This window comes from Macaca fascicularis, chromosome 3, assembly GCF_037993035.2.
Source record: "Macaca fascicularis isolate 582-1 chromosome 3, T2T-MFA8v1.1".
Taxonomy (NCBI): domain Eukaryota; kingdom Metazoa; phylum Chordata; class Mammalia; order Primates; family Cercopithecidae; genus Macaca; species Macaca fascicularis.
The window spans coordinates 144,024,387-144,039,178 of record NC_088377.1 but is presented as its reverse complement, the minus strand read 5'-3'; the positions used below and the strand labels follow the sequence as shown (position 1 = coordinate 144,039,178).

General features: G+C 39.5%; 1 long non-coding RNA gene across 2 annotated transcripts in view; it reads right to left on the bottom strand.

Annotated features, from left to right (window-relative positions):
- Positions 1–502: 502 nt before the first annotated feature.
- Positions 503–14,792, bottom strand: part of LOC123572316 (uncharacterized) — a 50,066-nt gene continuing 35,776 nt past the window's right edge. For both annotated transcript variants that reach the window (XR_012432743.1, XR_012432742.1), the window contains one exon: positions 503–1,165. This is a non-coding gene — a long non-coding RNA (uncharacterized lncRNA). The remainder of the gene's footprint in view (positions 1,166–14,792) is intronic.

Sequence of the window (14,792 nt, the reverse complement as noted above, 5' to 3'; positions counted from 1 at the left end):
CTAGGTTCCCGGGTTCCGCTTTACTGCTTCCATATTTGTGTGTCTTCAAGCATGTAGTTCATGTTTCTCACTTTTAACTCCAAATGGTGATGTTGTCTGCTTTTGGGGTGGTATTGGGAGAACTGGTGATGGAACATTTAAAGTAGTTTAGCATTATGCAGTATACTAGAAGGATGTTAGGGACTAGAGCTGGTTTAATATCTGTTATTAGTCCTGCCTCAGCCATTGGTCGGTCATGTGAAGGTGCAAGTTGAACAGCTCCTTTAACTTGGTTAGTTCTCAGTTTCTTTACCTGTAAATGAAGTGTTGAGCCTGCTCTCCAAGGTCCTTTAGGCTCCAGTACTCCATGATTCATTAAATTTTATTACAGAATATTATAAAAGCTTATCATATAAAATACATTGCTTTTTTGCTCATAAAGAAGAACATGGTGTATATATATATAGATAGCCTGAAGAGCATAAGTTAAATATATTCATTTTTGTTTTTATTTTGGTAGAAAGTGATTCTTAGTCTTCTATAAATAAACAGAATAAATAATATTTAACCACAAATGACAGTAAAAGTTCAGTTCATATCACACTGTAAGTTAATCAGGGTTATGACTAGGATTTCAAGACTGTGAAATTATATGGGAACATAGAAATTAAATTATTCTTATTAATCTCTATAAACACTAGAAAAAAGTCAAGGAAACATTTTTAAAAATAAACCAACAACATAATGGTTAAAACTGAAAGAAATGATGATAGCAGCATTAACAATATTAATAATTGTGGTAGCAAATTTTTATTTCACTCTTGCTGTAATATAGTAAGCACTATTTTAAGCAGTTTGCATACATTTGGCTTGTTTAATTTTCATAATGATCTTAGGAGCGGTTATTATTATTGTCTTCATCTCTAAAGTGAGGACCCTTGCCCAAAGTTATAGAGTCAGTTTACCTGTAGGGTGTTCTGTGAGTATCAGGTAATATTTGTGAAGTAGTGTATATGAAAATGCTTTGTAAGCTGGACGTGATAGCACGTGCCTGTAGTCCCAGCTACCTGGGAGGCTAAGGCAGGAGGATCACTTGAGGCCAGGAGGTTGAGGCCATCATGAGCTATGATCGAATCTGTGAATAACCACTGCAATCCAGCCGAGGCAACATAGCAAGACCATGTCCCTTAAAAAAAAAAAAAAAAAAGCTTTGTAAAGTGACAAACATTTTAAATGCCAAACAGGTGTTAATTACCATTATTAGAATTAGGCGGAAGTTTAAATGTTTTACATATGTTTAATAATATAAGATGAAAAAATAGTAAAATATTTTTAAAACATTGGAAAATCTCATTGCAAAAAGAGACAAGACATGCCTAATGAAATAATAGACTAGGCAATGATCATCAATGGCAGCCAAGATAACTAGGCGAAAAGCCAAAGGCAAACTTCATGATGAATGTATCTGGCGAAAACTCTTAAACCCACTAATAAATGTTAACATCAAAAAGAGAGATAACCAGACATGATGCCTTCTGAGGGAGATACGCAACTGCACCCTTTGGTGAAAAACCAAAACCTGAATCTGATCAAGATCCTAGGAAATACTGGGGACAAAAGTACACGAAACTGTTGTACAAACTAGAGAAAAGAATCAGCCAAAACCAGAATATGAGAATCATTATAGGACAAATGTCCTTGTTTCTTCAACAAATAAATTCCGGGGAGGGGGAAGGAGGGGAGAAAAGACTTGTTGTTTTAAAAATATTTGAGAGGCATGTCTAAAATGTATTGTGTGTAGCCCTTCTTTGGATCTTTTCATTTTTAAGTTTCTTAATGGTGTTTTCTGAATGTTGTAAATCACTTTATTGGGGGTATGATTGGCATACAAAATACTGTACATAATTAATGCATACAACTTGATGAGCCTGGAGATAAGTATATATCTGTGAAACCATCAGCACAACCTATGCCATACACATATCCATCACCTCCAAGTTTCCTCCTGCCTTCCTTATTTATTTAGAGTGTGTGAGTGTGTGTGTGTGTGTGTGTGTGTGTGTGTGTGTGTGAGAGAGAGAGAGATAAAAACACTTAGACCTTGTTTGGATCTTGATTTGAACAAACCAATTATTTAAAAAACTATGGGAAATGTAAGTACTAACTGGATTATTTAGTGATACTAAGGAATTATTGTTATTTTAAAATGATATATAGTATTGTGGGGTATTTTTGGGCAAGGCCTTACCTATTGGTGTTACAAACAGACATATTTACATACAAAATAATGTATTTATGTTTAGCTTCAAGAAATTTAGTGTGGGAAGGAAGTGAATACATAGATTTTAAAAGACTGGGCACGAGTTAATTATTGTTAAAGCTAGGTAATATGTGCATGAGATTTCATTATAATACCCTGTCCATTTTCATATATATGTTAATTTTTCTATAATAAAAAGACTAGAATATAAAGACAAGATGAAATGGTTAAAAATAGTCCATAGAAGCAGAAAAGAATATTATTATTTTGAAATTGAAGATACTGCAGCTAAATTTCACTTTCTGTAGGTGAAGTGAGAAATTGCATTGCAAAGTACTCTTTAAAAAAAGACAGAACCATTAGGGATTTGTCAATTTTGTTTCCCTTTCTTTGTTTAATTTAGGAATCAGGAATTTTTTTTTAAAAAGTCTACATAAATCTATTATTTAACAAAGATATTCCCTGAGCACACACTAAATGCCAGACTCTTGTCTTACTGTATACATTTGATGAATTTTAGTTACTGTGTGAAATCCAGCTGGAGATGCCAAGACAACACCCACAAAGCAATTAGAAATCAGAACAGGACAATACTGTAACAAAGACAGCTAGCTACTCCCCAGATTTGTGCTTCTCTTCCATAGAGAAAAGTAGTTCCAGGGATACAGACACCCAGCCAGGGGGTACATTTCCCAGCACAAGGTGGAGCCCTGTGCCTGGTTCTCACCAGCAGAAGTGTTATGCCACTTCTGGACTGAGGTGGCAAAGAAGCAGATTGAGGTGGCAAAGAAGCAGATAGACTGTCCTTCTTTCCAACTTTCAGCAAATACCAATGCCTGGGGCAACTCTGGGAGTTTTGTGTTGAAGATGGTAAAGCCTCCATCACCCTGAGTCTCCAAACGGCTGCAAAAAGCACAGTGCTCCTTTTCCCCATCCCTGCCCCTGATGCACCATTAATTATACACTCTCACCTGTGAATAGCAAGTATAACTTCTACGGTGTTAAGCCACTGAGATTTTGGGTTTTTATCTCTTATAGAGGTTAGTTCATGTGTCAGTTGCCAAGTGGGATGTTACAGTGTATATTCGGAGATTAAGAAATCACTGTAACACAAAATGTTTCATGGGGAAGGTGGAGCTTGAGCCGGAATTTTTTTTTTATTTTCCTTTTTTTTTTTTTTTTTTGAGACAGGGTCTTGCTCTGTAGCCTAGGCTGGAGTGCAGTGGTGCGAACTCAGCTCAGCTCACTGCAGCCTCTGCCTCCCAGGTTCAAGTGATTCTCACACCTCAGTCTCCTGAGTAGCTGGGACTACAGGCATGCACCACCATGCTCAGCTAAGTTTTGTATTTTTAGTAGAGATGGGGTTTCACCATGTTGCCCAGGCCAGTCTCAAACTCCAGACCTCAAGTGATCCGCCCACCTCGGCCTCCCAAAGTGCTGGGATTACAGGCATGAGCTGGCACACCTGGCCTTGAGCTGGATTTCGAACAATGAGTTGAAAGTGACTAAATGGAGAGGACGGAGAGTGGGCAGGTACCAGGATAAGGAACCAACATAGGAACCACGGCAGTAATTCACATGCAGCTAGAGGAGAGTGAGACCATCTTGATGAGTAGGTGCAGTTGGGGAACAAGGGAAGTAAGGATGAAGAGGCAGGATGGAATCAAGAGCATGGAGATTCTTAGGAATTCAGGATCTGATTCAGTGACAACCACTTCTGAATTAAAAGGATGAAGCTTTTGGAGTAAAAGGATGATTTATGAAAGGCCTATATTAGCAACATCCGTGAAACAAAATAAAGGAGATGGACCTGAGAGAAAAAAAAGATTAGGCTACATGACTAGCTAAGAGGATGTTGCAACAATCCAGTTTTGATATAATTAGAGACCACATTGGCAAACTCAGTAGAAAGGAAGGGTGAATGTGATCATCATCTTAAAGAACAAATCCACAGGGATTGACAACAGAGAAAAAAACACGAACTCTAACATTTATTAAACCAGAAGTGTGTCTAGTTCTAACGCCCAAAATTGTGAGTTCTATTATTTTGGGTATTATTTAATCTCGTTGAGTTTGTGTCTTCTGTCAAATGAGAGGAAAGAACCAAATGACCCGAAAGTTCTTTTCACCTGTAAAAGCCTATGGCTATAAAGTAATGAGTTGAAAAAAAAAAAAAAAAAAAAAAAGAGTAAATGACATATTCAGTAGTAGGAGGCAAAGAAGGGGGAGTATACCAATGTATGATTGAAACATAGTTTATTTGAACTGGAACTGGTCCTCTATACTGGATGTTTGAATTGTTACCAAGCTTTTGTATTACAAACAAAAGTACTTAAACTTTCCTAGATTTTCAATTACACCTTGGTTTTAAGAACTACATCATGAGCTGGGCAAGGTGGCTCACACGTGTAATCCCAGTACTTTGGGAGACCAAGGTGGGAAGATTGCTTGAGCCCAGGAGTTAGAGGCCAGCCTGGTTAATACAATGAGACCCCATCTGTACAAAAAATACAAAAAATTGGCCAGGCATTGTGTCATGTGCCTATAGCCCCAGGTACCCTGCAGGCTGAGATGGGAGGATCACCTGAGCCTGGGAGGTCAAGGCTGCAGTGAACTGTGATCTGTGGGTGACAGAGTGAGACCCTGTCTCAAAACAAAAATTAAAACTAAAACTAAAAACTAAATCCTGAATATGATAACTTGCCACAACAGTTACACTAGATGCAGTATTAATTCCCTCCCCTCTTAGAGATGAAGATAACTAAAGTTTATTTCCTAATTATAAAGATTTAAAAATGTGAAAGTATTTGGGGGAAAAATGAAGACTTTGCAAATATAAAGTATTAACATCAACTTTGTTATTACCATCAAGCACAGATAACACTAGCTACTTTTTTCCCTAGATAACTATGTATAAAGTAGCTTTAAAATGTGTTTTGGGGTGGGCACAGTGGCTCATTCCTATAATCCCAGCACTTTTGGAGGCCGAGGCAAGTGGATGGCTTGAGCCCAGGAGTTTGAGACCAGCCTGTGCAACATATCAAAATTCTGTCTCCACAAAAAAAAAAAAAAAAAAATGCACAAATTAGCCAAGCATGGTGACATGCACCTGTAGTCCCAGCTACTCAGAAGACTGAAGTGGGAGGATCGCTTGACCCCAGGAGGTTGAGGCTGCAGTGGTCTAAGATCACACCACTGCACTTCAGCCTGGGTGACAGCAAGACCCTGTCTCAAAACAAAAAAAAGTTTTAGTTTTCTTTTTTACAATTACCCTTAGGCTTGTTTCATTTTGTATTACTTTATAAACAGACCCCTAGATGAAACTGTTTTTAAAAGTAAACTAAGAAAGTGAGCACTACTTTCCATCCTGAAAATAACTACTACTAAGGGCAAATAGAAAGTACAGTCTCTGACACTCAATAGTTTTCTAGTACTCCACCATTGCCTTGCCATGTATCTAAGAAAGATACCACCTAGCCGGTATGTATTTCACAAACTTATAAGGATCTTTAGACAAGCTATATAGACAGTGTTAGACACGGGTTCAATTATACTACAGAATGAAGACCAACATGGATGAAATCAAAGGAGAAATAGGTTCACAAACATATATCAGACAAGAGACTGGTATCTGGGGTATATAAAGAACTTCTATAACTCAATAACAAAAACGTAAAACATCCACTAAAAAGTGGGCAAATATTTTGAACAGACACTTCACAAAGAATGGTTGATAAGCATATAAAAAGTACTGAACATCGTTAGTCATCAGGAAATGCCAGTTACTACCACAATGAGACACCATTATGCATCCACCAAAACAGCGAAAATTCAAGACTGACAGCACCAAATGTTGGCAAGAATGTGAAGCAACCAGAATGTTCAGACATTGCTGGCAGAAGTGTAAAGTGGCATATTCATTTTGGAGACAGGCCTGGTAGCTTCTTATAATACTAAGCACACACACATTCTATGACCCAGCAATTTCACTCCTAAATATTCAAGAGAAATTAAAACATAATGTCCACACAAATACTTGTATGGTAATGTTCTCAGAAGCTTTATTCATCACAGCCGAAATCCAGGAACCACTCAGGTGTTCACCAATAGGAAGACGGATAAACCAACTGTGATATAGTCAGATAACAGAATATTACTCAATGACGAAAAGGAACTATTGATGCACACAAAAACATGAATGAATTGCAAAAACATTGTGCTGAATGAATAGTCTTACCCATAAAAGTGCACACTTTATGACTCAATTTACATGAAGTTCTAGAACAGGCACAGCTAATCTATCATGGGAAAAAATTACAACACTGTTTGCCTGGGGCTAGGGGAGGCTAAGAGATCATATTACTTGAAGAAGAAAAAGAGCAATACAAAAATCTACTTAAAGGCTGGGCGCGGTGGCTCACACCTATAATCCCAGCACTTTGGGAAGCTGAGGCGGGCAGATTGCTTGAGGTCAGGAGTTTAAGACCAGCCTGGCCAACATGGTGAAACCTTGTCTGCACTAAAATACAGAAATTTGCCAGGCGTGGTGGCACGCACGTGTAATCCCAGCTACTAAGGAGGCTGAGGCAGGAGAATCATTTGAACCCGGGAGGCAGAGGTTGCAGTGAGCTGAGATCGTACCACTGCACTCCAGCCTGGGTGACAGAGAAAGACTCTGTCTCAAAAAAAAAAAAAAAAAAAATCTAGTTAATACACATACTGAAGCCTTTGGAGATTATACTACTATCTGCAACTTACTGCATCAAAAAATTAAAATGGATTGAAGGATGGATAAATAAATAGTTGGGCAATAAAACAAATATAGCAAAATGCTCATTGTAGAATATGTATGGGTGGGTATGTGGATATTCATTGTACAATTATTTTGACCTTTCTGTATGTTTGAAATCTATCAAAAATAAAATATTGAGGAGTGTAAGGAAAAAATGGGATATCTTCAGTTGTATTTCTTATGATGCTTGATCAGAAGATAACAATTAATAAAATAAATGTTAGAACAACAGGAAAAGAGGGATTTGGACATAAAATGGGGTTAGCTAACATTTATTAAGCTCCTGATTCCCTAAGGTGCCACTGGCTTTTTGTGAAAAATATTAAATTTAATGAAGGTGTTAAAATGTGGACACTGATGTCAGATATCCACCATTCAAGGGATTTGTCAAAAGAAAGTCAGTGTGGGGGCAGGTGGAGAAAACTACAAAAAAGAACAAAGGAAATAAAACTGAATTAAAGGGAATGGAGAAAAAGAACAAAATGTACATTTTCATTTTGACCAATTTCTTAAGAAAGCAGAATGGCCAATTTTGAACTTCATAGAATCATGGGAGTGGTGTTTTTGTACACACATTTTTGGTTCCTAATTAAGTGTTTCAGTGACCTGTACTATTTGGCTTGAACTCCTGGCCTCAAAGCAATCTTCCCACCTCAGCCTCCCAAAGTGCTGGGATTACAGGCCTGAACCATCACGCCAGGCCTGAGATGTACTATTTGAATACTTCTAATCAAAATGGTTGCAACAGACAAATAAGTACACTGATTTTCATTTTTAGTATCTGTTGAAACAGTAAGCAAGGTGAATGTAATTGCAGACCAAAGGGGAGGAAATTTTTAAAAAATCAATTGATAGGATTGAGGTTGGTGGAGAAAAAAAGTGTTAAAGCTTAATAGAGAGGAATGATGCCTGGAAGACTAAGAATAAAGATATAATCATTAGTGAAATATACACCTGTCCATAATGATATATTTGTCTCATACATTTCTCAGAAGAGATTTTCTTTGAGCCTTAAACCCTGAACTATGCTATGTCCCTTAGGATATCACAGAATGGCCTATTTTTACTAGTTAATCTCAGACCTAAATACTAATCTTTTCTCTCACCTGTTAGAGGATAATTTAAATTAGCTTTATTGATTGCAGAACTAGACATGTATTAATATGTCTTTTATTGCCCCTGACCTACCAGAGCATGAGAAGTATCTGAAGTATGAAATAAATGCAGAGTGCCGCTGGTAAGGGGTTTAAATCACAAGTGCAAGATTGGTTTAGTTTCTATTTTGCAGATTCTATTAATTCTACAAAGAAAATGGCTTGCAATATATTTGAACCACAATTGTCTGCAGTCTGTAAACATAAGGAATCTTAAATCAAAGGACTTAATCAATTCAGTACATTTCCATTCCTTTTTCAAGATGGAAACTCAATATCCCACTGCTACAATTATTTGACTGCAGTCTTGACATATAGGCTGCAATCTTTTAAAAGGCAATGCTAGAATTTCACCTAGTTAACCTCATTTTGAATGTAAGTATTTAAATTTTTTAATTGCTGAATTAATTGTTCATGTTATTAAAAATTGTCATTCGGGTGTGTTGGCTCACGCCTGTAATCCCAACACTTTGGGAGGCCAAAGCGGGCGGATCACTTGAAGTCAGGAGTTCAAAACCAGCCTGACCAATGTGGTGAAGCTCCGTCTCTACTAAAAATACAAAAATTAGCAGGGTATGGTGGCAAGCGCCTGTAATCCCAGCCACTCGGGAGGGTGAGGCAGGAAAATCACTTGAACCTGGGAGGCAGGGGTTGCAGTGAGCTGAGATCGTGCCGCTGCACTCCAGCCTGGGTGAAAAAGCGAGACTCTTCACACACACATATACAAAATTGTCAAAATATGGAACAGAATTTTAAAAAAAATTTTTTTTAATTTAGAAAAGCGTCGGACATGAGGATCTGAAAAGTGATTTTACTTGCCACCTAGAACATGAATATAACTTGCCTTCTGCACTCTCCCTGGGCTGGACCGGCCCTTCACGGTGACGCGGACCTGGAGCCGGCCTGGGCAGCTGGAAGGTAACCGGGCTTGCCTGTGGGTGGCTCAGAGGCCCTGATCGCGTGCACATGCGCTTGCGGGCTGACTGCTCAGTGGCTTCCGCGGGATATGCAGCTGCGAGCGGGGTTCAGAGGCTTCAAACATCTCAGGCAACAGTGGATGGCTTTCTCGCCACCCCTCTACCCTTAGAGTATGCATTGGAAAGAATTACTGAGCCACTTGGTATCAGGGAGTGGGTGTAGGAAGGAAGACGATATTTCCAAACCGAATGAAAGCGTATCTTTCAGTTACCAGTGGCGTTGGTCTGGCTTTACCTGGTCACTCGGGCTTCAGTGACAGCTGCACAAAGAATGTTTTTTTTCCTAGTAAAGGGGTTGGGGGCAGGCAAGGGGTGAGAGGTCAGAGGCCTCAAGTCACAGAGGAGGTGCAGGACCAGCAGACTGAGATAACAGCTATTAGGAAGGGCACTGTTTTATGTACACATTCATCTCAATAGTCACAACCACTTTACGAAGTAGTTACTTTTATTACCCCTTTTGCACAGATAAGGAAGTTGAATGTTAGAGAAACTAAGTAATTTGCCTAAGACCACCAGGAAGTCAGCAGCGGAACCTGAACTCAAACTCAAGACCACAAAGCCCTGCATTTAGCCTTTACACTACAGAAATGGACTTGAGCCTGAATGCCTAGGAAAACGTCCCAGAGGGATTAGAACTTAGGATGGGTAGTAAAAGTAGTAAAGATTGGCTAAACACCCAGCAAAGGGGAGAGCTTTCTAGGAAGGGAAGAGCAGAAGCAAAAGGACAAAAGCAGGAATGCTTCTTGGTGGAACAGTAAGAGAACAGACCTGACTGGGTTATTGGATTTATTCTATGATGAGTAACACCACAGAACTTAAAGCCCATTCCTATCCATCTCATGGGTGACCAGAATAATCCTTTTAATAAGAGAAAAGGTATTATAATGCCTATTTGCATATGCAGAAATTAAAGATCTAAGATGATAAGTGATACCTCCATCACATGTCCCTCCCAGAACGAGGCTTTTAGACATTTGCTCCTTCTGCCTTGAAAGCGCTTCCCCTCCTCTTCACCTTATTAACTACTGCCTATCCATCAGCTCTCAATTCAACTTTGACCTGCTAAGAGAGCTTTAGCTGACTTCTCTTCTCTGGGTGAAATCCCTGCCTAGTGTATACACTCATTGAACCATGTACCTCTCCTTTGTAGCATGTATCATGACTGTATTATTCTATTTATTAGTGGGAATAAATCAAGAAGAATAAATAATTGAATAAACAAATTAACAGAACCCAGGTTTGCCTAGGGCTGTTGCTCATGTTTTCCACATGAATATACTATCTTCAAAAGGTACAATTGAAATATCTGAGGCTATATTACCTGGAAAAAGAAAAATTAGGGGAGAGGATATGACAGCTGTCTTTAAATATTTGAAAAACTGTCATGTTGAAGAAGGATTAGACATATTCTGCATAGCTGCAGAGAGCAAAAGACAAATGGGGTGAAAGTCCAGGGAGGCAGATTTCATTGTAGTATAAAGTGAAAAATGTAACAATGAGACCTGTCCAAGTATGAAGTGGGCCGTCTGTTAAGGAGGTGAGTAAACAAAAGCTGGAGGAACACCTGTCAGGGGTGTTGTAGAGGAAATTCCTGTTCTGATCAGGAAATTGTTAGCCACGTAGGCCTTTCCAAGCCTAATAGGCTTCTCTAGGTCTGGGAGGGACTTGAAAGCAAAATTTAATTTGATTTGAAGTGACCTCATGGAGAGAGAGCTGCAATGAATAATCGTTCTTATGATGCCCAGCTAACACTGGGCTCTTTAAAAATATGCCTGCGTTTGTGAGTGTCCACTTCTGTGCCTGTTGATGAGGTCTTTGAGAGGCAGCATTCCAATGGAGTTAGGGCTGTGCAGCTGCCACTGTGACTAAACAGCAGAGAACACTCCAACGTACAAGGGAGCAATTTCAGGGTCATTCCCCCTCCTCCAAGCAGACACCCCCCAACCAACCTCCAGTACACATAAACACAAACACATCTGTACACTGGGAGCTGCTGCTGTCTGCTGAGATCTCAGTGTGTGCTGAAAGATCTCCTTCCATACTGCAATTGAAAGCTGTCCCTTTTCCCAGCTACTGAACGCTACCCCTGATGCGGAGAACAACTTTACAGCAGTATTTCTCTCTCCACATACAAGTCCGATAATCAAAAGGACATTGAAAGAGAAGAAAACTAAAAATCACCTTTTTAATACATTATTTCTATCTTAAACTCACACAAACAAAAGCCTTAAAAATTATGTGGAGGCTGAAAACTAGGAATCCTGATCTGGAAACTAAGGTCTCATGTGGCCAATATTTGGATGGAGGTGAGCTTGCACAAGATCTATAAATTGTTACATTTAGCAGGTGCAGGCCTGAACCAACAACAACAGCTTTTCTGTGGAGAAATATAATCTGATTGTCAAATAACCAGCTTGCATATTTTGGAATACAACCCATCTGTGAACACTCTAATTCGATAAATTGTAATGTTAAAATTACAGGAAAGATTATCACTTATATTTCAAACCAGTGTCCATTTTGCTGTATGATATTTGGTAATCTAATCATTAAATGTTTGTTGAGCATTTACTATGTGTCAAGCACTATGCTAGGCACTACGTATAGGGAAGTAAACAAAATGGACATGATCTCTAATGTTATAGGATTTATTATCTAATCTAGATAAAATAAGCACCAAATTAATACATAATTAGAAATTATGACAACTGATAATGAGGGGAAATGGTCAATAAGAGGGACTCCTAAAATCATAGCAGGCTTTTCTGAGAAGACATTTAGCTGAGAAATTAAGAGTAAGTGAGAATTAACCTCAGGAAGGGTTAGGAAAAAGACGTTCCTGACAAAGGAATGTTTCCCAAAGCCTTGCAGCAGGAAAGCATGTCATTCGTTCAAGAGTCGAAAGAAAGGCTGGGAATGGTGGCTCATGCCTGTAATCCCAGCACTTTAGGAGGCCAAGGCAGGTGGATAACCTGAGGTCGGGAGTTCAAGACCAGCCTGACCAACATGGAGAAACCTTGTATCTACTAAAAATACAAAAATTAGCTGGGCGTGGTAGCGCATGCCTGTAATCCCAGCTAGTCAGGAGGCTGAGGCAGGAGAATCTCTTGAACCCAGGAGGCAGAGGTGCAGTGAGTGGAGATCGCGCCATTGCACTCCAGCCTGGGCAACAAGAGCCAAACTCCATCTCAAAAAAAAAAAAAAAAAAAAAGAGTTGAAAGAAAGCCAATCTGAGCAAAGAGGAGAAGCCCAAGATGATGTTGGCGGAAAAGGCAGGGGCAGACTCTACAGAACTTTGGAGAACATGTTAAGGAAACTGCAGGTTCTAATAAATGCAATGGGGAGCCCAAAAAGAGGGAGTGATACCATTTACATTCTTAAAACCATCTTTCAAAAGGCCGGATGTGGAGAATGGATTAAATGGAGGTAAGAGTCATGTCTCTTTCTCTGTAAGCTCCCCATTTCGAAAAATGACAACTTCCAATTTACAGCCATGTTAATGTAGTATACTTAAAGTTATTTCTTTTAAATAATTATAAAAGTTTAACCTCCCACACATTTTTTGCTTACTAGGCAACTCTCTCCCAAGGAAATATACTACCACTAAATGAGTGAAAACTGAAGTACTTTCTATTTGGGCAATATAAATTCTAATATACATTGAGAATGAAGGTAAGTTACCATTCAAGGCAGAGGAAGAGGTAAAAATAAATGCCTTTTATGTGCTATTGCGTTCAGAATATTATCTCTATTTTATAATCAGAGGAAACTCTGCATTTCATTGAAGATGCTGGGACAGAAACAGCCAGAAATAGATGTTCTGCATTCTTGACTTTATTCTGTTTTTGTTGCCCAGTACCACTTCCTCCTGTGGAACACATAAGAGCAGCAGCGAGTCCTTTTCATCATTCTCATCAAATTTGAATGTAGGCTCCTGGCAAAAGTGAGTAAGTGTGTAACTGGGTGATACAATACTTTTTTTTCCCTTTTTGCGGAGAACAGGGTGTTGCTATATTGCCCAGGCAGGTCTTGAACTCCTGGACTTAAGCTATCCTCCCATTTCTGCCTCCCTAAGAGCTGGAATTACAGGCATGAGCCACCACACCCGGCCTCCAATACTTTGAAAATAATATGGAGTTCTCTTACTGCTCTGAGAACAAGCTCCTCAACATGCTATTTCATGCTATTTTTTTCAGGGCAGAGGGCAGAATAGAAGCATATCTTAAGAAATACAAAGACAAAAGAAATACTCAGCTTCTTGCATTCAAAATAGGATCATGTAACAATCTAAGTTATCTTCCAAATTCCTAATTTCCTCCCCTCTTCCTGACCAAACCCACAAGGCTCATTCTCAGCACCTTTTTGTTTGTTGACTTGTTTTACATGTTGATATGAGGGTTCACCCTTTATGGAAGTAGGATGCTACTTTAGGGGAAGCAAAGGAAAAGTTTGCTCCCCTCGAGTCCCAGGAAATTGTGAAAAGAAGAAAAAGAAGTAGCGGCCGGGCGCAGTGGCTCAAGCCTGTAATCCCAGCACTTTGGGAGGCCGAGACGGGCGGATCACGAGGTCAGGAGATCGAGACCATCCTGGCTAACACAGCGAAACCCCGTCTCTACTAAAAAATACAAAAAACTAGCCGGGCGAGGTGGCGGGCGCCTGTAGTCCCAGCTACTTGGGAGGCTGAGGCAGGAGAATGGCGTAAACCTGGGAGGCGGAGGTTGCAGTGAGCTGAGATCCGGCCACTGCACTCCAGCCTGGGCGACAGAGCAAGACTCCGTCTCAAAAAAAAAAAAAAAAAAAAAAAAAAAAAAAAAAAAAAGAAGTAGCAAGAGAGCAAAAGAAAAGAAGAGTTAGTCAGACACATATTCTGAGTTCCCCTCTCAGTGAATTGGATTAAATCTGTGGTTCTCAAACTTCAATGGGCCTCAAATCACCGAGAGTGCTTTTTAAAACACAGTTGTCCGAACCCCCCTCCAGAATTATTGATTCATTAAATCTGAAGTAGGACTTGCATTTGTCACAAGTTCCCAGATATTGCTAATGCTGCTGACCCACGGACTATGCTTTGAGAACCACTGTGTTGAAGAAATCCAAATAATGCCAAGGTTAAAGGATTCTCTTGTCCTTGATTTTTTTTATTTTTCCCCCCCTTGATTTTCATGTAATGCTCAGGAAAGAGATCATCTCTACAACTGACCCATGCTCAAACCTGCTGAGCAGCCAAATCTCCCCAACTCATCCCACATCAGTGGGGACATAAACCACAACCCTCTTCCCTTTACACCAGGGCATCTTCTTAAGGACAGAAACAGGATGGGTGAGGGCATCTCAGAGATTGACCATTTTTTTCCTAGAAAGACACAGCATTCCCTAGGAGACTGTTTCAGTCCCAAAATCTAACAACTCTTAAAACATTGGACAGCTGGTCAAGTTTCTTTCTCCTTCATTCCCCGTGTCAGGTTTCATAAGGCCTCCTGATTGCCTCTTCCCTTTCTCACAGACTGCAATGTGAACCTGTTACAGGAAAGGGGTTCGAATCCAGACCCCAAGAGAGGGTTCTTGGATCTTGCGCAAAAAGTAATTCAGGGCAAGTCCATAGAGTAAAGTGAAGACAAGTTTATTAAGAAGAT